We start from the raw sequence: 24343 nt of genomic DNA, 5'->3' as shown, positions 1-24343 counted from the left end.
AGTTCTGAGAGATAAGTGTGTGTGAAAGCCGTCCTTCACCTAGCTTCTTGGGAACACCAAGTTTCTTTTCAGTTGCAAACTCCATTCCATACATATATATGGGGAGGTACAAGCTCCAACTCGGTTTTACAGTGAAAACTGCAGGAACTTCAAACCGGCACTAGGAAACAGACTGAGAAAGCAGAGAAAAAGTGTCTCCTGCAACCCGTTCCCTTGGTGCTAGATGAACGAACGTCTCTCCACTTGCTCAGTTCTGAGAGATAAGTGTGTGTGAAAGCCGTCCTTCACCTAGCTTGTTGGGAACACAAAGTTTCTTTTCAGTTGCAAACTCCATTCCATACATATATATGGGGAGGTACAAGCTCCAACTTGGTTTTACAGTGAAAACTGCAGGAACTTCAAACCGGCACTAGGAAACAGATTGAGAAAGCAGAGAAAAAGTGTCTCCTGCAACCCGTTCCCTTGGTGCTAGATGAACGAACGTCTCTCCACTTGCTCAGTTCTGAGAGATAAGTGTGTGTGAAAGCCGTCCTTCAGCTAGCTTGTTGGGAACACAAAGTTTCTTTTCAGTTGCAAACTCCATTCCATACATATATATGGGGAGTTACAAGCTCCAACTCGGTTTTACAGTGAAAACTGCAGGAACTTCAAACCGGCACTAGGAAACAGACTGAGAAAGCAGAGAAAAACTGTCTCCTGCAACCCGTTGCCTTGGTGCTAGATGAACGAACGTCTCTCCACTTGCTCAGTTCTGAGAGATAAGTGTGTGTGAAAGCCGTCCTTCAGCTAGCTTGTTGGGAACACAAAGTTTCTTTTCAGTTGCAAACTCTATTCCATACATATATATGGGGAGGTACAAGCTCCAACTCGGTTTTACAGTGAAAACTGCAGGAACTTCAAACCGGCACTAGGAAATAGACTGAGAAAGCAGAGAAAAAGTGTCTCCTACAACCCGTTCCCTTGGTGCTAGATGAACGAACGTCTCTCCACTTGCTCAGTTCTGAGAGATAAGTGTGTGTGAAAGCCGTCCTTCAGCTAGCTTGTTGGGAACACAAAGTTTCTTTTCAGTTGCAAACTCCATTCCATACATATATATGGGGAGGTACAAGCTCCAACTAGGTTTTACAGTGAAAACTGCAGGAACTTCAAACCGGCACTAGGAAACAGACTGAGAAAGCTGAGAAAAAGTGTCTCCTGCAACCCGTTACCTTGGTGATAGATGAACGAACGTCTCTCCACTTGCTCAGTTCTGAGAGATAAGTGTGTGTGAAAGCCGTCCTTCAGCTAGCTTGTTGGGAACACAAAGTTTCTTTTCAGTTGCAAACTCCATTCCATACATATATATGGGGAGGTACAAGCTCCAACTCGGTTTTACAGTGAAAACTGCAGGAACTTCAAACCGGCACTAGGAAACAGACTGGGAAAGCTGAGAAAAAGTGTCTCCTGCAACCCGTTCCCTTGGTGCTAGATGAACGAACGTCTCTCCACTTGCTCAGTTCTGAGAGATAAGTGTGTGTGAAAGCCGTCCTTCAGCTAGCTTCTTGGGAACACAAAGTTTCTTTTCAGTTGCAAACTCCATTCCATACATATATATGGGAGGTACAAGCTCCAACTCGGTTTTACACTGAAAACTGCAGGAACTTGAAACCGGCATTAGGAAATAGACTGAGAAAGCAGAGAAAAAGTGTCTCCTACAACACGTTCCCTTGGTGCTAGATGAACGAACGTCTCTCCACTTGCTCAGTTCTGAGAGATAAGTGTGTGTGAAAGCCGTCCTTCAGCTAGCTTCTTGGGAACACCAAGTTTCTTTTCAGTTGCAAACTCCATTCCATACATATATATGGGGTGGTACAAGCTCCAACTCGGTTTTACAGTGAAAACTGCAGGAACTTCAAACCGGCACTAGGAAACAGACTGAGAAAGCAGAGAAAAAGTGTCTCCTGCAACCCGTTCCCTTGGTGCTAGATGAACGAACGTCTCTCCACTTGCTCAGTTCTGAGAGATAAGTGTGTGTGAAAGCCGTCCTTCAGCTAGCTTGTTGGGAACACAAAGTTTCTTTTCAGTTGCAAACTCCATTCCATACATATATATGGGGAGGTACAAGCTCCAACTCGGTTTTACAGTGAAAACTGCAGGAACTTCAAACCGGCACTAGGAAACAGACTGAGAAAGCAGAGAAAAAGTGTCTCCTGCAACCCGTTCCCTTGGTGCTAGATGAACGAACGTCTCTCCACTTGCTCAGTTCTGAGAGATAAGTGTGTGTGAAAGCCGTCCTTCAGCTAGCTTCTTGGGAACACAAAGTTTCTTTTCAGTTGCAAACTCCATTCCATACATATATATGGGAGGTACAAGCTCCAACTCGGTTTTACACTGAAAACTGCAGGAACTTAAAACCGGCACTAGGAAATAGACTGAGAAAGCAGAGAAAAAGTGTCTCCTACAACCCGTTCCCTTGGTGCTAGATGAACGAACGTCTCTCCACTTGCTCAGTTCTGAGAGATAAGTGTGTGTGAAAGCCGTCCTTCACCTAGCTTCTTGGGAACACCAAGTTCTTTTCAGTTGCAAACTCCATTCCATACATATATATGGGGAGGTACAAGCTCCAACTCGGTTTTACAGTGAAAACTGCAGGAACTTCAAACCGGCACTAGGAAACAGACTGAGAAAGCAGAGAAAAAGTGTCTCATGCAACCCGTTCCCTTGGTGCTAGATGAACGAACGTCTCTCCACTTGCTCAGTTCTGAGAGATAAGTGTGTGTGAAAGCCGTCCTTCAGCTAGCTTGTTGGGAACACAAAGTTTCTTTTCAGTTGCAAACTCCATTCCATACATATATATGGGGAGGTACAAGCTCCAACTCGGTTTTACAGTGAAAACTGCAGAAACTTCAAACCGGCACTAGGAAACAGACTGAGAAAGCAGAGAAAAAGTGTCTCCTGCAACCCGTTCCCTTGGTGCTAGATGAACGAACGTCTCTCCACTTGCTCAGTTCTGAGAGATAAGTGTGTGTGAAAGCCGTCCTTCAGCTAGCTTCTTGGGAACACAAAGTTTCTTTTCAGTTGCAAACTCCATTCCATACATATATATGGGAGGTACAAGCTCCAACTCGGTTTTACACTGAAAACTGCAGGAACTTGAAACCGGCACTAGGAAATAGACTGAGAAAGCAGAGAAAAAGTGTCTCCTACAACACGTTCCCTTGGTGCTAGATGAACGAACGTCTCTCCACTTGCTCAGTTCTGAGAGATAAGTGTGTGTGAAAGCCGTCCTTCAGCTAGCTTCTTGGGAACACCAAGTTTCTTTTCAGTTGCAAACTCCATTCCATACATATATATGGGGAGGTACAAGCTCCAACTCGGGTTTACAGTGAAAACTGCAGGAACTTCAAACCGGCACTAGGAAACAGACTGAGAAAGCAGAGAAAAAGTGTCTCATGCAACCCGTTCCCTTGGTGCTAGATGAACGAACGTCTCTCCACTTGCTCAGTTCTGAGAGATAAGTGTTTGTGAAAGCCATCCTTCAGCTAGCTTGTTGGGAACACAAAGTTTCTTTTCAGTTGCAAACTCCATTCCATACATATATATGGGGAGGTACAAGCTCCAACTCGGTTTTACAGTGAAAACTGCAGGAACTTCAAACCGGCACTAGGAAACAGACTGAGAAAGCAGAGAAAAAGTGTCTCCTGCAACCCGTTCCCTTGGTGCTAGATGAACGAACGTCTCTCCACTTGCTCAGTTCTGAGAGATAAGTGTGTGTGAAAGCCGTCCTTCAGCTAGCTTCTTGGGAACACAAAGTTTCTTTTCAGTTGCAAACTCCATTCCATACATATATATGGGAGGTACAAGCTCCAACTCGGTTTTACACTGAAAACTGCAGGAACTTGAAACCGGCACTAGGAAATAGACTGAGAAAGCAGAGAAAAAGTGTCTCCTACAACACGTTCCCTTGGTGCTAGATGAACGAACGTCTCTCCACTTGCTCAGTTCTGAGAGATAAGTGTGTGTGAAAGCCGTCCTTCACCTAGCTTCTTGGGAACACCAAGTTTCTTTTCAGTTGCAAACTCCATTCCATACATATATATGGGGAGGTACAAGCTCCAACTCGGTTTTACAGTGAAAACTGCAGGAACTTCAAACCGGCACTAGGAAACAGACTGAGAAAGCAGAGAAAAAGTGTCTCATGCAACCCGTTCCCTTGGTGCTAGATGAACGAACGTCTCTCCACTTGCTCAGTTCTGAGAGATAAGTGTGTGTGAAAGCCGTCCTTCACCTAGCTTGTTGGGAACACAAAGTTTCTTTTCAGTTGCAAACTCCATTCCATACATATATATGGGGAGGTACAAGCTCCAACTTGGTTTTACAGTGAAAACTGCAGGAACTTCAAACCGGCACTAGGAAACAGATTGAGAAAGCAGAGAAAAAGTGTCTCCTGCAACCCGTTCCCTTGGTGCTAGATGAACGAACGTCTCTCCACTTGCTCAGTTCTGAGAGATAAGTGTGTGTGAAAGCCGTCCTTCAGCTAGCTTGTTGGGAACACAAAGTTTCTTTTCAGTTGCAAACTCCATTCCATACATATATATGGGGAGTTACAAGCTCCAACTCGGTTTTACAGTGAAAACTGCAGGAACTTCAAACCGGCACTAGGAAACAGACTGAGAAAGCAGAGAAAAACTGTCTCCTGCAACCCGTTGCCTTGGTGCTAGATGAACGAACGTCTCTCCACTTGCTCAGTTCTGAGAGATAAGTGTGTGTGAAAGCCGTCCTTCAGCTAGCTTGTTGGGAACACAAAGTTTCTTTTCAGTTGCAAACTCTATTCCATACATATATATGGGGAGGTACAAGCTCCAACTCGGTTTTACAGTGAAAACTGCAGGAACTTCAAACCGGCGCTAGGAAATAGACTGAGAAAGCAGAGAAAAAGTGTCTCCTACAACCCGTTCCCTTGGTGCTAGATGAACGAACGTCTCTCCACTTGCTCAGTTCTGAGAGATAAGTGTGTGTGAAAGCCGTCCTTCATCTAGCTTGTTGGGAACACAAAGTTTCTTTTCAGTTGCAAACTCCATTCCATACATATATATGGGGAGGTACAAGCTCCAACTAGGTTTTACAGTGAAAACTGCAGGAACTTCAAACCGGCACTAGGAAACAGACTGAGAAAGCTGAGAAAAAGTGTCTCCTGCAACCCGTTACCTTGGTGATAGATGAACGAACGTCTCTCCACTTGCTCAGTTCTGAGAGATAAGTGTGTGTGAAAGCCGTCCTTCAGCTAGCTTGTTGGGAACACAAAGTTTCTTTTCAGTTGCAAACTCCATTCCATACATATATATGGGGAGGTACAAGCTCCAACTCGGTTTTACAGTGAAAACTGCAGGAACTTCAAACCGGCACTAGGAAACAGACTGGGAAAGCTGAGAAAAAGTGTCTCCTGCAACCCGTTCCCTTGGTGCTAGATGAACGAACGTCTCTCCACTTGCTCAGTTCTGAGAGATAAGTGTGTGTGAAAGATGTCCTTCAGCTAGCTTGTTGGGAACACAAAGTTTCTTTCAGTTGCAAACTCCATTCCATACATATATATGGGAGGTACAAGCTCCAACTCGGTTTTACAGTGAAAACTGCAGGAACTTCAAACCGGCACTAGGAAACAGACTGAGAAAGCAGAGAAAAAGTGTCTCCTGCAACCCGTTCCCTTGGTGCTAGATGAACGAACGTCTCTCCACTTGCTCAGTTCTGAGAGATAAGTGTGTGTGAAAGCCGTCCTTCAGCTAGCTTGTTGGGAACACAAAGTTTCTTTTCAGTTGCAAACTCCATTCCATACATATATATGAGAAGTACAAGCTCCAACTCGGTTTTACAGTGAAAACTGCAGGAACTTCAAACCGGCACTAGGAAATAGACTGAGAAAGCAGAGAAAAAGTGTCTCCTGCAACCCGTTCCCTTGGTGCTAGATGAACGAACGTCTCTCCACTTGCTCAGTTCTGAGAGATAAGTGTGTGTGAAAGCCGTCCTTCAGCTAGCTTGTTGGGAACACAAAGTTTCTTTTCAGTTGCAAACTCCATTCCATACATATATATGGGGAGGTACAAGCTCCAACTCGGTTTTACAGTGAAAACTGCAGGAACTTCAAACCGGCACTAGGAAATAGACTGACAAAGCAGAGAAAAAGTGTCTCCTGCAACCCGTTCCCTTGGTGCTAGATGAACGAACGTCTCTCCACTTGCTCAGTTCTGAGAGATAAGTGTGTGTGAAAGCCGTCCTTCAGCTAGCTTGTTGGGAACACAAAGTTTCTTTTCAGTTGCAAACTCCATTCCATACATATATATGGGGAGTTACAAGCTCCAACTCGGTTTTACAGTGAAAACTGCAGGAACTTCAAACCGGCACTAGGAAACAGACTGAGAAAGCAGAGAAAAACTGTCTCCTGCAACCCGTTGCCTTGGTGCTAGATGAACGAACGTCTCTCCACTTGCTCAGTTCTGAGAGATAAGTGTGTGTGAAAGCCGTCCTTCAGCTAGCTTGTTGGGAACACAAAGTTTCTTTTCAGTTGCAAACTCTATTCCATACATATATATGGGGAGGTACAAGCTCCAACTCGGTTTTACAGTGAAAACTGCAGGAACTTCAAACCGGCACTAGGAAATAGACTGAGAAAGCAGAGAAAAAGTGTCTCCTACAACCCGTTCCCTTGGTGCTAGATGAACGAACGTCTCTCCACTTGCTCAGTTCTGAGAGATAAGTGTGTGTGAAAGCCGTCCTTCAGCTAGCTTGTTGGGAACACAAAGTTTCTTTTCAGTTGCAAACTCCATTCCATACATATATATGGGGAGGTACAAGCTCCAACTAGGTTTTACAGTGAAAACTGCAGGAACTTCAAACCGGCACTAGGAAACAGACTGAGAAAGCTGAGAAAAAGTGTCTCCTGCAACCCGTTACCTTGGTGATAGATGAACGAACGTCTCTCCACTTGCTCAGTTCTGAGAGATAAGTGTGTGTGAAAGCCGTCCTTCAGCTAGCTTGTTGGGAACACAAAGTTTCTTTTCAGTTGCAAACTCCATTCCATACATATATATGGGGAGGTACAAGCTCCAACTCGGTTTTACAGTGAAAACTGCAGGAACTTCAAACCGGCACTAGGAAACAGACTGGGAAAGCTGAGAAAAAGTGTCTCCTGCAACCCGTTCCCTTGGTGCTAGATGAACGAACGTCTCTCCACTTGCTCAGTTCTGAGAGATAAGTGTGTGTGAAAGCCGTCCTTCAGCTAGCTTCTTGGGAACACAAAGTTTCTTTTCAGTTGCAAACTCCATTCCATACATATATATGGGAGGTACAAGCTCCAACTCGGTTTTACACTGAAAACTGCAGGAACTTGAAACCGGCATTAGGAAATAGACTGAGAAAGCAGAGAAAAAGTGTCTCCTACAACACGTTCCCTTGGTGCTAGATGAACGAACGTCTCTCCACTTGCTCAGTTCTGAGAGATAAGTGTGTGTGAAAGCCGTCCTTCAGCTAGCTTCTTGGGAACACCAAGTTTCTTTTCAGTTGCAAACTCCATTCCATACATATATATGGGGTGGTACAAGCTCCAACTCGGTTTTACAGTGAAAACTGCAGGAACTTCAAACCGGCACTAGGAAACAGACTGAGAAAGCAGAGAAAAAGTGTCTCCTGCAACCCGTTCCCTTGGTGCTAGATGAACGAACGTCTCTCCACTTGCTCAGTTCTGAGAGATAAGTGTGTGTGAAAGCCATCCTTCAGCTAGCTTGTTGGGAACACAAAGTTTCTTTTCAGTTGCAAACTCCATTCCATACATATATATGGGGAGGTACAAGCTCCAACTCGGTTTTACAGTGAAAACTGCAGGAACTTCAAACCGGCACTAGGAAACAGACTGAGAAAGCAGAGAAAAAGTGTCTCCTGCAACCCGTTCCCTTGGTGCTAGATGAACGAACGTCTCTCCACTTGCTCAGTTCTGAGAGATAAGTGTGTGTGAAAGCCGTCCTTCAGCTAGCTTCTTGGGAACACAAAGTTTCTTTTCAGTTGCAAACTCCATTCCATACATATATATGGGAGGTACAAGCTCCAACTCGGTTTTACACTGAAAACTGCAGGAACTTAAAACCGGCACTAGGAAATAGACTGAGAAAGCAGAGAAAAAGTGTCTCCTACAACCCGTTCCCTTGGTGCTAGATGAACGAACGTCTCTCCACTTGCTCAGTTCTGAGAGATAAGTGTGTGTGAAAGCCGTCCTTCACCTAGCTTCTTGGGAACACCAAGTTCTTTTCAGTTGCAAACTCCATTCCATACATATATATGGGGAGGTACAAGCTCCAACTCGGTTTTACAGTGAAAACTGCAGGAACTTCAAACCGGCACTAGGAAACAGACTGAGAAAGCAGAGAAAAAGTGTCTCATGCAACCCGTTCCCTTGGTGCTAGATGAACGAACGTCTCTCCACTTGCTCAGTTCTGAGAGATAAGTGTGTGTGAAAGCCGTCCTTCAGCTAGCTTGTTGGGAACACAAAGTTTCTTTTCAGTTGCAAACTCCATTCCATACATATATATGGGGAGGTACAAGCTCCAACTCGGTTTTACAGTGAAAACTGCAGAAACTTCAAACCGGCACTAGGAAACAGACTGAGAAAGCAGAGAAAAAGTGTCTCCTGCAACCCGTTCCCTTGGTGCTAGATGAACGAACGTCTCTCCACTTGCTCAGTTCTGAGAGATAAGTGTGTGTGAAAGCCGTCCTTCAGCTAGCTTCTTGGGAACACAAAGTTTCTTTTCAGTTGCAAACTCCATTCCATACATATATATGGGAGGTACAAGCTCCAACTCGGTTTTACACTGAAAACTGCAGGAACTTGAAACCGGCACTAGGAAATAGACTGAGAAAGCAGAGAAAAAGTGTCTCCTACAACACGTTCCCTTGGTGCTAGATGAACGAACGTCTCTCCACTTGCTCAGTTCTGAGAGATAAGTGTGTGTGAAAGCCGTCCTTCAGCTAGCTTCTTGGGAACACCAAGTTTCTTTTCAGTTGCAAACTCCATTCCATACATATATATGGGGAGGTACAAGCTCCAACTCGGGTTTACAGTGAAAACTGCAGGAACTTCAAACCGGCACTAGGAAACAGACTGAGAAAGCAGAGAAAAAGTGTCTCATGCAACCCGTTCCCTTGGTGCTAGATGAACGAACGTCTCTCCACTTGCTCAGTTCTGAGAGATAAGTGTTTGTGAAAGCCATCCTTCAGCTAGCTTGTTGGGAACACAAAGTTTCTTTTCAGTTGCAAACTCCATTCCATACATATATATGGGGAGGTACAAGCTCCAACTCGGTTTTACAGTGAAAACTGCAGGAACTTCAAACCGGCACTAGGAAACAGACTGAGAAAGCAGAGAAAAAGTGTCTCCTGCAACCCGTTCCCTTGGTGCTAGATGAACGAACGTCTCTCCACTTGCTCAGTTCTGAGAGATAAGTGTGTGTGAAAGCCGTCCTTCAGCTAGCTTCTTGGGAACACAAAGTTTCTTTTCAGTTGCAAACTCCATTCCATACATATATATGGGAGGTACAAGCTCCAACTCGGTTTTACACTGAAAACTGCAGGAACTTGAAACCGGCACTAGGAAATAGACTGAGAAAGCAGAGAAAAAGTGTCTCCTACAACACGTTCCCTTGGTGCTAGATGAACGAACGTCTCTCCACTTGCTCAGTTCTGAGAGATAAGTGTGTGTGAAAGCCGTCCTTCACCTAGCTTCTTGGGAACACCAAGTTTCTTTTCAGTTGCAAACTCCATTCCATACATATATATGGGGAGGTACAAGCTCCAACTCGGTTTTACAGTGAAAACTGCAGGAACTTCAAACCGGCACTAGGAAACAGACTGAGAAAGCAGAGAAAAAGTGTCTCATGCAACCCGTTCCCTTGGTGCTAGATGAACGAACGTCTCTCCACTTGCTCAGTTCTGAGAGATAAGTGTGTGTGAAAGCCGTCCTTCACCTAGCTTGTTGGGAACACAAAGTTTCTTTTCAGTTGCAAACTCCATTCCATACATATATATGGGGAGGTACAAGCTCCAACTTGGTTTTACAGTGAAAACTGCAGGAACTTCAAACCGGCACTAGGAAACAGATTGAGAAAGCAGAGAAAAAGTGTCTCCTGCAACCCGTTCCCTTGGTGCTAGATGAACGAACGTCTCTCCACTTGCTCAGTTCTGAGAGATAAGTGTGTGTGAAAGCCGTCCTTCAGCTAGCTTGTTGGGAACACAAAGTTTCTTTTCAGTTGCAAACTCCATTCCATACATATATATGGGGAGTTACAAGCTCCAACTCGGTTTTACAGTGAAAACTGCAGGAACTTCAAACCGGCACTAGGAAACAGACTGAGAAAGCAGAGAAAAACTGTCTCCTGCAACCCGTTGCCTTGGTGCTAGATGAACGAACGTCTCTCCACTTGCTCAGTTCTGAGAGATAAGTGTGTGTGAAAGCCGTCCTTCAGCTAGCTTGTTGGGAACACAAAGTTTCTTTTCAGTTGCAAACTCTATTCCATACATATATATGGGGAGGTACAAGCTCCAACTCGGTTTTACAGTGAAAACTGCAGGAACTTCAAACCGGCACTAGGAAATAGACTGAGAAAGCAGAGAAAAAGTGTCTCCTACAACCCGTTCCCTTGGTGCTAGATGAACGAACGTCTCTCCACTTGCTCAGTTCTGAGAGATAAGTGTGTGTGAAAGCCGTCCTTCATCTAGCTTGTTGGGAACACAAAGTTTCTTTTCAGTTGCAAACTCCATTCCATACATATATATGGGGAGGTACAAGCTCCAACTAGGTTTTACAGTGAAAACTGCAGGAACTTCAAACCGGCACTAGGAAACAGACTGAGAAAGCTGAGAAAAAGTGTCTCCTGCAACCCGTTACCTTGGTGATAGATGAACGAACGTCTCTCCACTTGCTCAGTTCTGAGAGATAAGTGTGTGTGAAAGCCGTCCTTCAGCTAGCTTGTTGGGAACACAAAGTTTCTTTTCAGTTGCAAACTCCATTCCATACATATATATGGGGAGGTACAAGCTCCAACTCGGTTTTACAGTGAAAACTGCAGGAACTTCAAACCGGCACTAGGAAACAGACTGGGAAAGCTGAGAAAAAGTGTCTCCTGCAACCCGTTCCCTTGGTGCTAGATGAACGAACGTCTCTCCACTTGCTCAGTTCTGAGAGATAAGTGTGTGTGAAAGATGTCCTTCAGCTAGCTTGTTGGGAACACAAAGTTTCTTTCAGTTGCAAACTCCATTCCATACATATATATGGGAGGTACAAGCTCCAACTCGGTTTTACAGTGAAAACTGCAGGAACTTCAAACCGGCACTAGGAAACAGACTGAGAAAGCAGAGAAAAAGTGTCTCCTGCAACCCGTTCCCTTGGTGCTAGATGAACGAACGTCTCTCCACTTGCTCAGTTCTGAGAGATAAGTGTGTGTGAAAGCCGTCCTTCAGCTAGCTTCTTGGGAACACAAAGTTTCTTTTCAGTTGCAAACTCCATTCCATACATATATATGGGAGGTACAAGCTCCAACTCGGTTTTACACTGAAAACTGCAGGAACTTGAAACCGGCACTAGGAAATAGACTGAGAAAGCAGAGAAAAAGTGTCTCCTACAACACGTTCCCTTGGTGCTAGATGAACGAACGTCTCTCCACTTGCTCAGTTCTGAGAGATAAGTGTGTGTGAAAGCCGTCCTTCACCTAGCTTCTTGGGAACACCAAGTTTCTTTTCAGTTGCAAACTCCATTCCATACATATATATGGGGAGGTACAAGCTCCAACTCGGTTTTACAGTGAAAACTGCAGGAACTTCAAACCGGCACTAGGAAACAGACTGAGAAAGCAGAGAAAAAGTGTCTCATGCAACCCGTTCCCTTGGTGCTAGATGAACGAACGTCTCTCCACTTGCTCAGTTCTGAGAGATAAGTGTGTGTGAAAGCCGTCCTTCACCTAGCTTGTTGGGAACACAAAGTTTCTTTTCAGTTGCAAACTCCATTCCATACATATATATGGGGAGGTACAAGCTCCAACTTGGTTTTACAGTGAAAACTGCAGGAACTTCAAACCGGCACTAGGAAACAGATTGAGAAAGCAGAGAAAAAGTGTCTCCTGCAACCCGTTCCCTTGGTGCTAGATGAACGAACGTCTCTCCACTTGCTCAGTTCTGAGAGATAAGTGTGTGTGAAAGCCGTCCTTCAGCTAGCTTGTTGGGAACACAAAGTTTCTTTTCAGTTGCAAACTCCATTCCATACATATATATGGGGAGTTACAAGCTCCAACTCGGTTTTACAGTGAAAACTGCAGGAACTTCAAACCGGCACTAGGAAACAGACTGAGAAAGCAGAGAAAAACTGTCTCCTGCAACCCGTTGCCTTGGTGCTAGATGAACGAACGTCTCTCCACTTGCTCAGTTCTGAGAGATAAGTGTGTGTGAAAGCCGTCCTTCAGCTAGCTTGTTGGGAACACAAAGTTTCTTTTCAGTTGCAAACTCTATTCCATACATATATATGGGGAGGTACAAGCTCCAACTCGGTTTTACAGTGAAAACTGCAGGAACTTCAAACCGGCACTAGGAAATAGACTGAGAAAGCAGAGAAAAAGTGTCTCCTACAACCCGTTCCCTTGGTGCTAGATGAACGAACGTCTCTCCACTTGCTCAGTTCTGAGAGATAAGTGTGTGTGAAAGCCGTCCTTCATCTAGCTTGTTGGGAACACAAAGTTTCTTTTCAGTTGCAAACTCCATTCCATACATATATATGGGGAGGTACAAGCTCCAACTAGGTTTTACAGTGAAAACTGCAGGAACTTCAAACCGGCACTAGGAAACAGACTGAGAAAGCTGAGAAAAAGTGTCTCCTGCAACCCGTTACCTTGGTGATAGATGAACGAACGTCTCTCCACTTGCTCAGTTCTGAGAGATAAGTGTGTGTGAAAGATGTCCTTCAGCTAGCTTGTTGGGAACACAAAGTTTCTTTCAGTTGCAAACTCCATTCCATACATATATATGGGAGGTACAAGCTCCAACTCGGTTTTACAGTGAAAACTGCAGGAACTTCAAACCGGCACTAGGAAACAGACTGAGAAAGCAGAGAAAAAGTGTCTCCTGCAACCCGTTCCCTTGGTGCTAGATGAACGAACGTCTCTCCACTTGCTCAGTTCTGAGAGATAAGTGTGTGTGAAAGCCGTCCTTCAGCTAGCTTGTTGGGAACACAAAGTTTCTTTTCAGTTGCAAACTCCATTCCATACATATATATGAGAGGTACAAGCTCCAACTCGGTTTTACAGTGAAAACTGCAGGAACTTCAAACCGGCACTAGGAAATAGACTGAGAAAGCAGAGAAAAAGTGTCTCCTGCAACCCGTTCCCTTGGTGCTAGATGAACGAACGTCTCTCCACTTGCTCAGTTCTGAGAGATAAGTGTGTGTGAAAGCCGTCCTTCAGCTAGCTTGTTGGGAACACAAAGTTTCTTTTCAGTTGCAAACTCCATTCCATACATATATATGGGGAGGTACAAGCTCCAACTCGGTTTTACAGTGAAAACTGCAGGAACTTCAAACCGGCACTAGGAAATAGACTGAGAAAGCAGAGAAAAAGTGTCTCCTGCAACCCGTTCCCTTGGTGCTAGATGAACGAACGTCTCTCCACTTGCTCAGTTCTGAGAGATAAGTGTGTGTGAAAGCCGTCCTTCAGCTAGCTTGTTGGGAACACAAAGTTTCTTTTCAGTTGCAAACTCCATTCCATACATATATATGGGGAGGTACAAGCTCCAACTCGGTTTTACAGTGAAAACTGCAGGAACTTCAAACCGGCACTAGGAAACAGACTGGGAAAGCTGAGAAAAAGTGTCTCCTGCAACCCGTTCCCTTGGTGCTAGATGAACGAACGTCTCTCCACTTGCTCAGTTCTGAGAGATAAGTGTGTGTGAAAGATGTCCTTCAGCTAGCTTGTTGGGAACACAAAGTTTCTTTCAGTTGCAAACTCCATTCCATACATATATATGGGAGGTACAAGCTCCAACTCGGTTTTACAGTGAAAACTGCAGGAACTTCAAACCGGCACTAGGAAACAGACTGAGAAAGCAGAGAAAAAGTGTCTCCTGCAACCCGTTCCCTTGGTGCTAGATGAACGAACGTCTCTCCACTTGCTCAGTTCTGAGAGATAAGTGTGTGTGAAAGCCGTCCTTCAGCTAGCTTGTTGGGAACACAAAGTTTCTTTTCAGTTGCAAACTCCATTCCATACATATATATGAGAGGTACAAGCTCCAACTCGGTTTTACAGTGAAAAGTGCAGGAACTTCAAACCGGCACTAGGAAATAGACTGAGAAAGCAGAGAAAAAGTGTCTCCTGCAACCCGTTCCCTTGGTGCTAGATGAACGAACGTCTCTCCACTTGCTCAGTTCTGAGAGATAATTGTGTGTTAAAGCCGTCCTTCAGCTAGCTTGTTGGGAACACAAAGTTTCTTTTCAGATGCAAACTCCATTCCATACATATATATGGGAGGTACAAGCTCCAACTCGGTTTTACAGTGAAAACTGCAGGAACTTGAAACCGGCACTAGGAAATAGACTGAGAAAGCAGAGAAAAAGTGTCTCCTGCAACCCGTTCCCTTGGTGCTAGATGAACGAACGTCTCTCCACTTGCTCAGTTCTGAGAGATAAGTGTGTGTGAAAGCCGTCCTTCAGCTAGCTTGTTGGGAACACCAAGTTTCTTTTCAGTTGCAAACTCCATTCCATACATATATATGGGGAGGTACAAGCTCCAACTCGGTTTTACAGTGAAAACTGCAGGAACTTCAAACCGGCACTAGGAAACAGACTGAGAAAGCAGAGAAAAAGTGTCTCCTGCAACCCGTTCCCTTGATGATAGATGAACGAACGTCTCTCCACTTCCTCAGTTCTGAGAGATAAGTGTGTGTGAAAGCCGTCCTTCAGCTAGCTTGTTGGGAACACAAAGTTTCTTTTCAGTTGCAAACTCCATTCCATACATATATATGGGGAGGTACAAGCTCCAACTCGGTTTTACAGTAAAAACTGCAGGAACTTCAAACCGGCACTAGGAAACAGACTGAGAAAGCTGAGAAAAAGTGTCTCCTGCAACCCGTTCCCTTGGTGCTAGATGAACGAACGTCTCTCCATTTCCTCAGTTCTGAGAGATAAGTGTGTGTGAAAGCCGTCCTTCAGCTAGCTTGTTGGGAACACGAAGATTCTTTTCAGTTGCAAACTCCATTCCATACATATATATGGGGAGGTACAAGCTCCAACTCGGGTTTACAGTGAAAACTGCAGGAACTTCAAACCGGCACTAGCAAACAGACTGAGAAAGCAGAGAAAAAGTGTCTCGTGCAACCCGTTCCCTTGGTGCTAGATGAACGAACGTCTCTCCACTTGTTCAGTTCTGAGAGATAAGTGTGTGTGAAAGCCGTCCTTCAGCTAACTTGTTGGGAACACAAGGTTTCTTTTCAGTTGCAAACTCCATTCCATACATATATATGGGGAGGTACAAGCTCCAACTCGGTTTTACAGTGAAAACTGCAGGAACTTCAAACCGGCACTAGGAAACAGACTGAGAAAGCAGAGAAAAAGTGTCTCCTGCAACCGGTTCCCTTGGTTCTAGATGAACGAACGTCTCTCCACTTGCTCAGTTCTGAGAGATAAGTGTGTGTGAAAGCCGTCCTTCAGCTAGCTTGTTGGGAACACAAAGTTTCTTTTCAGTTGCAAACTCCATTCCATACATATATATGGGGAGGTACAAGCTCCAACTCGGTTTTACAGTGAAAACTGCAGAAACTTCAAACCGGCACTAGGAAACAGACTGAGAAAGCAGAGAAAAAGTGTCTCCTGCAACCCGTTCCCTTGTTGCTAGATGAACGAACGTCTCTCCACTTGCTCAGTTCTGAGAGATAAGTGTGTGTGAAAGCCGTCCTTCAGCTAGCTTCTTGGGAACACAAAGTTTCTTTTCAGTTGCAAACTCCATTCCATACATATATATGGGAGGTACAAGCTCCAACTCGGTTTTACACTGAAAACTGCAGGAACTTGAAACCGGCATTAGGAAATAGACTGAGAAAGCAGAGAAAAAGTGTCTCCTACAACACGTTCCCTTGGTGCTAGATGAACGAACGTCTCTCCACTTGCTCAGTTCTGAGAGATAAGTGTGTGTGAAAGCCGTCCTTCAGCTAGCTTCTTGGGAACACCAAGTTTCTTTTCAGTTGCAAACTCCATTCCATACATATATATGGGGAGGTACAAGCTCCAACTCGGTTTTACAGTGAAAACTGCAGGAACTTCAAACCGGCACTAGGAAACAGACTGAGAAAGCAGAGAAAAAGTGTCTCCTGCAACCCGTTCCCTTGGTGCTAGATGAACGAACGTCTCTCCACTTGCTCAGTTCTGAGAGATAAGTGTGTGTGAAAGCCATCCTTCAGCTAGCTTGTTGGGAACACAAAGTTTCTTTTCAGTTGCAAACTCCATTCCATACATATATATGGGGAGGTACAAGCTCCAACTCGGTTTTACAGTGAAAACTGCAGGAACTTCAAACCGGCACTAGGAAACAGACTGAGAAAGCAGAGAAAAAGTGTCTCCTGCAACCCGTTCCCTTGGTGCTAGATGAACGAACGTCTCTCCACTTGCTCAGTTCTGAGAGATAAGTGTGTGTGAAAGCCGTCCTTCAGCTAGCTTCTTGGGAACACAAAGTTTCTTTTCAGTTGCAAACTCCATTCCATACATATATATGGGAGGTACAAGCTCCAACTCGGTTTTACACTGAAAACTGCAGGAACTTGAAACCGGCACTAGGAAATAGACTGAGAAAGCAGAGAAAAAGTGTCTCCTACAACACGTTCCCTTGGTGCTAGATGAACGAACGTCTCTCCACTTGCTCAGTTCTGAGAGATAAGTGTGTGTGAAAGCCGTCCTTCAGCTAGCTTCTTGGGAACACCAAGTTTCTTTTCAGTTGCAAACTCCATTCCATACATATATATGGGGAGGTACAAGCTCCAACTCGGTTTTACAGTGAAAACTGCAGGAACTTCAAACCGGCACTAGGAAACAGACTGAGAAAGCAGAGAAAAATGTCTCATGCAACCCGTTCCCTTGGTGCTAGATGAACGAACGTCTCTCCACTTGCTCAGTTCTGAGAGATAAGTGTGTGTGAAAGCCGTCCTTCAGCTAGCTTGTTGGGAACACAAAGTTTCTTTTCAGTTGCAAACTCCATTCCATACATATATATGGGGAGGTACAAGCTCCAACTCGGTTTTACAGTGAAAACTGCAGAAACTTCAAACCGGCACTAGGAAACAGACTGAGAAAGCAGAGAAAAAGTGTCTCCTGCAACCCGTTCCCTTGGTGCTAGATGAACGAACGTCTCTCCACTTGCTCAGTTCTGAGAGATAAGTGTGTGTGAAAGCCGTCCTTCAGCTAGCTTCTTGGGAACACAAAGTTTCTTTTCAGTTGCAAACTCCATTCCATACATATATATGGGAGGTACAAGCTCCAACTCGGTTTTACACTGAAAACTGCAGGAACTTGAAACCGGCACTAGGAAATAGACTGAGAAAGCAGAGAAAAAGTGTCTCCTACAACACGTTCCCTTGGTGCTAGATGAACGAACGTCTCTCCACTTGCTCAGTTCTGAGAGATAAGTGTGTGTGAAAGCCGTCCTTCAGCTAGCTTCTTGGGAACACCAAGTTTCTTTTCACTTGCAAACTCCATTCCATACATATATATGGGGAGGTACAAGCTCCAACTCGGTTTTACAGTGAAAACTGCAGGAACTTCAAACCGGCACTAGGAAACAGACTGAGAAAGCAGAGAAAAAGTGTCTCATGCAACCCGTTCCCTTGGTGCTAGATGAACGAACGTCTCTCCACTTGCTCAGTTCTGAGAGATAAGTGTTTGTGAAAGCCATCCTTCAGCTAGCTTGTTGGGAACACAAAGTTTCTTTTCAGTTGCAAACTCCATTCCATACATATATATGGGGAGGTACAAGCTCCAACTCGGTTTTACAGTGAAAACTGCAGGAACTTCAAACCGGCACTAGGAAACAGACTGAGAAAGCAGAGAAAAAGTGTCTCCTGCAACCCGTTCCCTTGGTGCTAGATGAACGAACGTCTCTCCACTTGCTCAGTTCTGAGAGATAAGTGTGTGTGAAAGCCGTCCTTCAGCTAGCTTCTTGGGAACACAAAGTTTCTTTTCAGTTGCAAACTCCATTCCATACATATATATGGGAGGTACAAGCTCCAACTCGGTTTTACAGTGAAAACTGCAGGAACTTGAAACCGGCACTAGGAAATAGACTGAGAAAGCAGAGAAAAAGTGTCTCCTACAACACGTTCCCTTGGTGCTAGATGAACGAACGTCTCTCCACTTGCTCAGTTCTGAGAGATAAGTGTGTGTGAAAGCCGTCCTTCAGCTAGCTTCTTGGGAACACCAAGTTTCTTTTCAGTTGCAAACTCCATTCCATACATATATATGGGGAGGTACAAGCTCCAACTCGGTTTTACAGTGAAAACTGCAGGAACTTCAAACCGGCACTAGGAAACAGACTGAGAAAGCAGAGAAAAATGTCTCATGCAACCCGTTCCCTTGGTGCTAGATGAACGAACGTCTCTCCACTTGCTCAGTTCTGAGAGATAAGTGTGTGTGAAAGCCGTCCTTCAGCTAGCTTGTTGGGAACACAAAGTTTCTTTTCAGTTGCAAACTCCATTCCATACATATATATGGGGAGGTACAAGCTCCAACTCGGTTTTACAGTGAAAACTGCAGAAACTTCAAACCGGCACTAGGAAACAGACTGAGAAAGCAGAGAAAAAGTGTCTCCTGCAACCCGTTCCCTTGGTGCTAGATGAACGAACGTCTCTCCACTTGCTCAGTTCTGAGAGATAAGTGTGTGTGAAAGCCGTCCTTCAGCTAGCTTCTTGGGAACACAAAGTTTCTTTTCAGTTGCAAACTCCATTCCATACATATATATGGGAGGTACAAGCTCCAACTCGGTTTTACACTGAAAACTGCAGGAACTTGAAACCGGCACTAGGAAATAGACTGAGAAAGCAGAGAAAAAGTGTCTCCTACAACACGTTCCCTTGGTGCTAGATGAACGAACGTCTCTCCACTTGCTCAGTTCTGAGAGATAAGTGTGTGTGAAAGCCGTCCTTCAGCTAGCTTCTTGGGAACACCAAGTTTCTTTTCAGTTGCAAACTCCATTCCATACATATATATGGGGAGGTACAAGCTCCAACTCGGTTTTACAGTGAAAACTGCAGGAACTTCAAACCGGCACTAGGAAACAGACTGAGAAAGCAGAGAAAAAGTGTCTCATGCAACCCGTTCCCTTGGTGCTAGATGAACGAACGTCTCTCCACTTGCTCAGTTCTGAGAGATAAGTGTTTGTGAAAGCCATCCTTCAGCTAGCTTGTTGGGAACACAAAGTTTCTTTTCAGTTGCAAACTCCATTCCATACATATATATGGGGAGGTACAAGCTCCAACTCGGTTTTACAGTGAAAACTGCAGGAACTTCAAACCGGCACTAGGAAACAGACTGAGAAAGCAGAGAAAAAGTGTCTCCTGCAACCCGTTCCCTTGGTGCTAGATGAACGAACGTCTCTCCACTTGCTCAGTTCTGAGAGATAAGTGTGTGTGAAAGCCGTCCTTCAGCTAGCTTCTTGGGAACACAAAGTTTCTTTTCAGTTGCAAACTCCATTCCATACATATATATGGGAGGTACAAGCTCCAACTCGGTTTTACACTGAAAACTGCAGGAACTTGAAACCGGCACTAGGAAATAGACTGAGAAAGCAGAGAAAAAGTGTCTCCTACAACACGTTCCCTTGGTGCTAGATGAACGAACGTCTCTCCACTTGCTCAGTTCTGAGAGATAAGTGTGTGTGAAAGCCGTCCTTCACCTAGCTTCTTGGGAACACCAAGTTTCTTTTCAGTTGCAAACTCCATTCCATACATATATATGGGGAGGTACAAGCTCCAACTCGGTTTTACAGTGAAAACTGCAGGAACTTCAAACCGGCACTAGGAAACAGACTGAGAAAGCAGAGAAAAAGTGTCTCATGCAACCCGTTCCCTTGGTGCTAGATGAACGAACGTCTCTCCACTTGCTCAGTTCTGAGAGATAAGTGTGTGTGAAAGCCGTCCTTCACCTAGCTTGTTGGGAACACAAAGTTTCTTTTCAGTTGCAAACTCCATTCCATACATATATATGGGGAGGTACAAGCTCCAACTTGGTTTTACAGTGAAAACTGCAGGAACTTCAAACCGGCACTAGGAAACAGATTGAGAAAGCAGAGAAAAAGTGTCTCCTGCAACCCGTTCCCTTGGTGCTAGATGAACGAACGTCTCTCCACTTGCTCAGTTCTGAGAGATAAGTGTGTGTGAAAGCCGTCCTTCAGCTAGCTTGTTGGGAACACAAAGTTTCTTTTCAGTTGCAAACTCCATTCCATACATATATATGGGGAGTTACAAGCTCCAACTCGGTTTTACAGTGAAAACTGCAGGAACTTCAAACCGGCACTAGGAAACAGACTGAGAAAGCAGAGAAAAACTGTCTCCTGCAACCCGTTCCCTTGGTGCTAGATGAACGAACGTCTCTCCACTTGCTCAGTTCTGAGAGATAAGTGTGTGTGAAAGCCGTCCTTCAGCTAGCTTGTTGGGAACACAAAGTTTCTTTTCAGTTGCAAACTCTATTCCATACATATATATGGGGGGGTACAAGCTCCAACTCGGTTTTACAGTGAAAACTGCAGGAACTTCAAACCGGCACTAGGAAATAGACTGAGAAAGCAGAGAAAAAGTGTCTCCTACAACCCGTTCCCTTGGTGCTAGATGAACGAACGTCTCTCCACTTGCTCAGTTCTGAGAGATAAGTGTGTGTGAAAGCCGTCCTTCAGCTAGCTTGTTGGGAACACAAAGTTTCTTTTCAGTTGCAAACTCCATTCCATACATATATATGGGGAGGTACAAGCTCCAACTAGGTTTTACAGTGAAAACTGCAGGAACTTCAAACCGGCACTAGGAAACAGACTGAGAAAGCTGAGAAAAAGTGTCTCCTGCAACCCGTTACCTTGGTGATAGATGAACGAACGTCTCTCCACTTGCTCAGTTCTGAGAGATAAGTGTGTGTGAAAGCCGTCCTTCAGCTAGCTTGTTGGGAACACAAAGTTTCTTTTCAGTTGCAAACTCCATTCCATACATATATATGGGGAGGTACAAGCTCCAACTCGGTTTTACAGTGAAAACTGCAGGAACTTCAAACCGGCACTAGGAAACAGACTGAGAAAGCTGAGAAAAAGTGTCTCCTGCAACCCGTTCCCTTGGTGCTAGATGAACGAACGTCTCTCCACTTGCTCAGTTCTGAGAGATAAGTGTGTGTGAAAGATGTCCTTCAGCTAGCTTGTTGGGAACACAAAGTTTCTTTCAGTTGCAAACTCCATTCCTTACATATATATGGGAGGTACAAGCTCCAACTCGGTTTTACAGTGAAAACTGCAGGAACTTCAAACCGGCACTAGGAAACAGACTGAGAAAGCAGAGAAAAAGTGTCTCCTGCAACCCGTTCCCTTGGTGCTAGATGAACGAACGTCTCTCCACTTGCTCAGTTCTGAGAGATAAGTGTGTGTGAAAGCCGTCCTTCAGCTAGCTTGTTGGGAACACAAAGTTTCTTTTCAGTTGCAAACTCCATTCCATACATATATATGAGAGGTACAAGCTCCAACTCGGTTTTACAGTGAAAACTGCAGGAACTTCAAACCGGCACTAGGAAATAGACTGAGAAAGCAGAGAAAAAGTGTCTCCTGCAACCCGTTCCCTTGGTGCTAGATGAACGAACGTCTCTCCACTTGCTCAGTTCTGAGAGATAAGTGTGTGTGAAAGCCGTCCTTCAGCTAGCTTGTTGGGAACACAAAGTTTCTTTTCAGTTGCAAACTCCATTCCATACATATATATGGGGAGGTACAAGCTCCAACTCGGTTTTACAGTGAAAACTGCAGGAACTTCAAACCGGCACTAGGAAATAGACTGAGAAAGCAGAGAAAAAGTGTCTCCTGCAACCCGTTCCCTTGGTGCTAGATGAACGAACGTCTCTCCACTTGCTCAGTTCTGAGAGATAAGTGTGTGTGAAAGCCGTCCTTCAGCTAGCTTGTTGGGAACACCAAGTTTCTTTTCAGTTGCAAACTCCATTCCATACATATATATGGGGAGGTACAAGCTCCAACTCGGTTTTACAGTGAAAACTGCAGGAACTTCAAACCGGCACTAGGAAACAGACTGAGAAAGCAGAGAAACAGTGTCTCCTGCAACCCGTTCCCTTGATGATAGATGAAAGAACGTCTCTCCACTTCCTCAGTTCTGAGAGATAAGTGTGTGTGAAAGCCGTCCTTCAGCTAGCTTGTTGGGAACACAAAGTTCCTTTTCAGTTGCAAACTTCATTCCATACATATATATGGGGAGGTACAAGCTCCAACTCGGTTTTACAGTGAAAACTGCAGGAACTTCAAACCGGCACTAGGAAACAGACTGAGAAAGCAGAGAAAAAGTGTCTCCTGCAACCCGTTCCCTTGGTGCTAGATGAACGAACGTCTCTCCACTTGCTCAGTTCTGAGAGATAAGTGTGTGTGAAAGCCGTCCTTCACCTAGCTTGTTGGGAACACAAAGTTTCTTTTCAGTTGCAAACTCCATTCCATACATATATATGGGGAGGTACAAGCTCCAACTCGGTTTTACAGTAAAAACTGCAGGAACTTCAAACCGGCACTAGGAAACAGACTGAGAAAGCTGAGAAAAAGTGTCTCCTGCAACCCGTTCCCTTGGTGCTAGATGAACGAACGTCTTTCCATTTCCTCAGTTCTGAGAGATAAGTGTGTGTGAAAGCCGTCCTTCAGCTAGCTTGTTGGGAACACGAAGATTCTTTTCAGTTGCAAACTCCATTCCATACATATATATGGGGAGGTACAAGCTCCAACTCGGGTTTACAGTGAAAACTGCAGGAACTTCAAACCGGCACTAGCAAACAGACTGAGAAAGCAGAGAAAAAGTGTCTCGTGCAACCCGTTCCCTTGGTGCTAGATGAACGAACGTCTCTCCACTTGTTCAGTTCTGAGAGATAAGTGTGTGTGAAAGCCGTCCTTCAGCTAACTTGTTGGGAACACAAAGTTTCTTTTCAGTTGCAAACTCCATTCCATACATATATATGGGGAGGTACAAGCTCCAACTCGGTTTTACAGTGAAAACTGCAGGAACTTCAAACCGGCACTAGGAAACAGACTGAGAAAGCAGAGAAAAAGTGTCTCCTGCAACCCGTTCCCTTGGTTCTAGATGAACGAACGTCTCTCCACTTGCTCAGTTCTGAGAGATAAGTGTGTGTGAAAGCCGTCCTTCAGCTAGCTTGTTGGGAACACAAAGTTTCTTTTCAGTTGCAAACTCCATTCCATACATATATATGGGGAGGTACAAGCTCCAACTCGGTTTTACAGTGAAAACTGCAGAAACTTCAAACCGGCACTAGGAAACAGACTGAGAAAGCAGAGAAAAAGTGTCTCCTGCAACCCGTTCCCTTGGTGCTAGATGAACGAACGTCTCTCCACTTGCTCAGTTCTGAGAGATAAGTGTGTGTGAAAGCCGTCCTTCAGCTAGCTTCTTGGGAACACAAAGTTTCTTTTCAGTTGCAAACTCCATTCCATACATATATATGGGAGGTACAAGCTCCAACTCGGTTTTACACTGAAAACTGCAGGAACTTGAAACCGGCACTAGGAAATAGACTGAGAAAGCAGAGAAAAAGTGTCTCCTACAACACGTTCCCTTGGTGCTAGATGAACGAACGTCTCTCCACTTGCTCAGTTCTGAGAGATAAGTGTGTGTGAAAGCCGTCCTTCAGCTAGCTTTTTGGGAACACCAAGTTTCTTTTCAGTTGCAAACTCCATTCCATACATATATATGGGGAGGTACAAGCTCCAACTCGGTTTTACAGTGAAAACTGCAGGAACTTCAACCCGGCACTAGGAAACAGACTGAGAAAGCAGAGAAAAAGTGTCTCATGTAACCCGTTCCCTTGGTGCTAGATGAACGAACGTCTCTCCACTTGCTCAGTTCTGAGAGATAAGTGTGTGTGAAAGCCATCCTTCAGCTAGCTTGTTGGGAACACAAAGTTTCTTTTCAGTTGCAAACTCCATTCCATACATATATATGGGGAGGTACAAGCTCCAACTCGGTTTTACAGTGAAAACTGCAGGAACTTCAAACCGGCACTAGGAAACAGACTGAGAAAGCAGAGAAAAAGTGTCTCCTGCAACCCGTTCCCTTGGTGCTAGAT

Source organism: Camelus bactrianus, chromosome 15 (genome assembly GCF_048773025.1).
Source record: "Camelus bactrianus isolate YW-2024 breed Bactrian camel chromosome 15, ASM4877302v1, whole genome shotgun sequence".
In the NCBI taxonomy this organism is placed as follows: Eukaryota; Metazoa; Chordata; class Mammalia; order Artiodactyla; family Camelidae; genus Camelus; species Camelus bactrianus.
Note: the sequence above shows the minus strand (reverse complement) of the source record.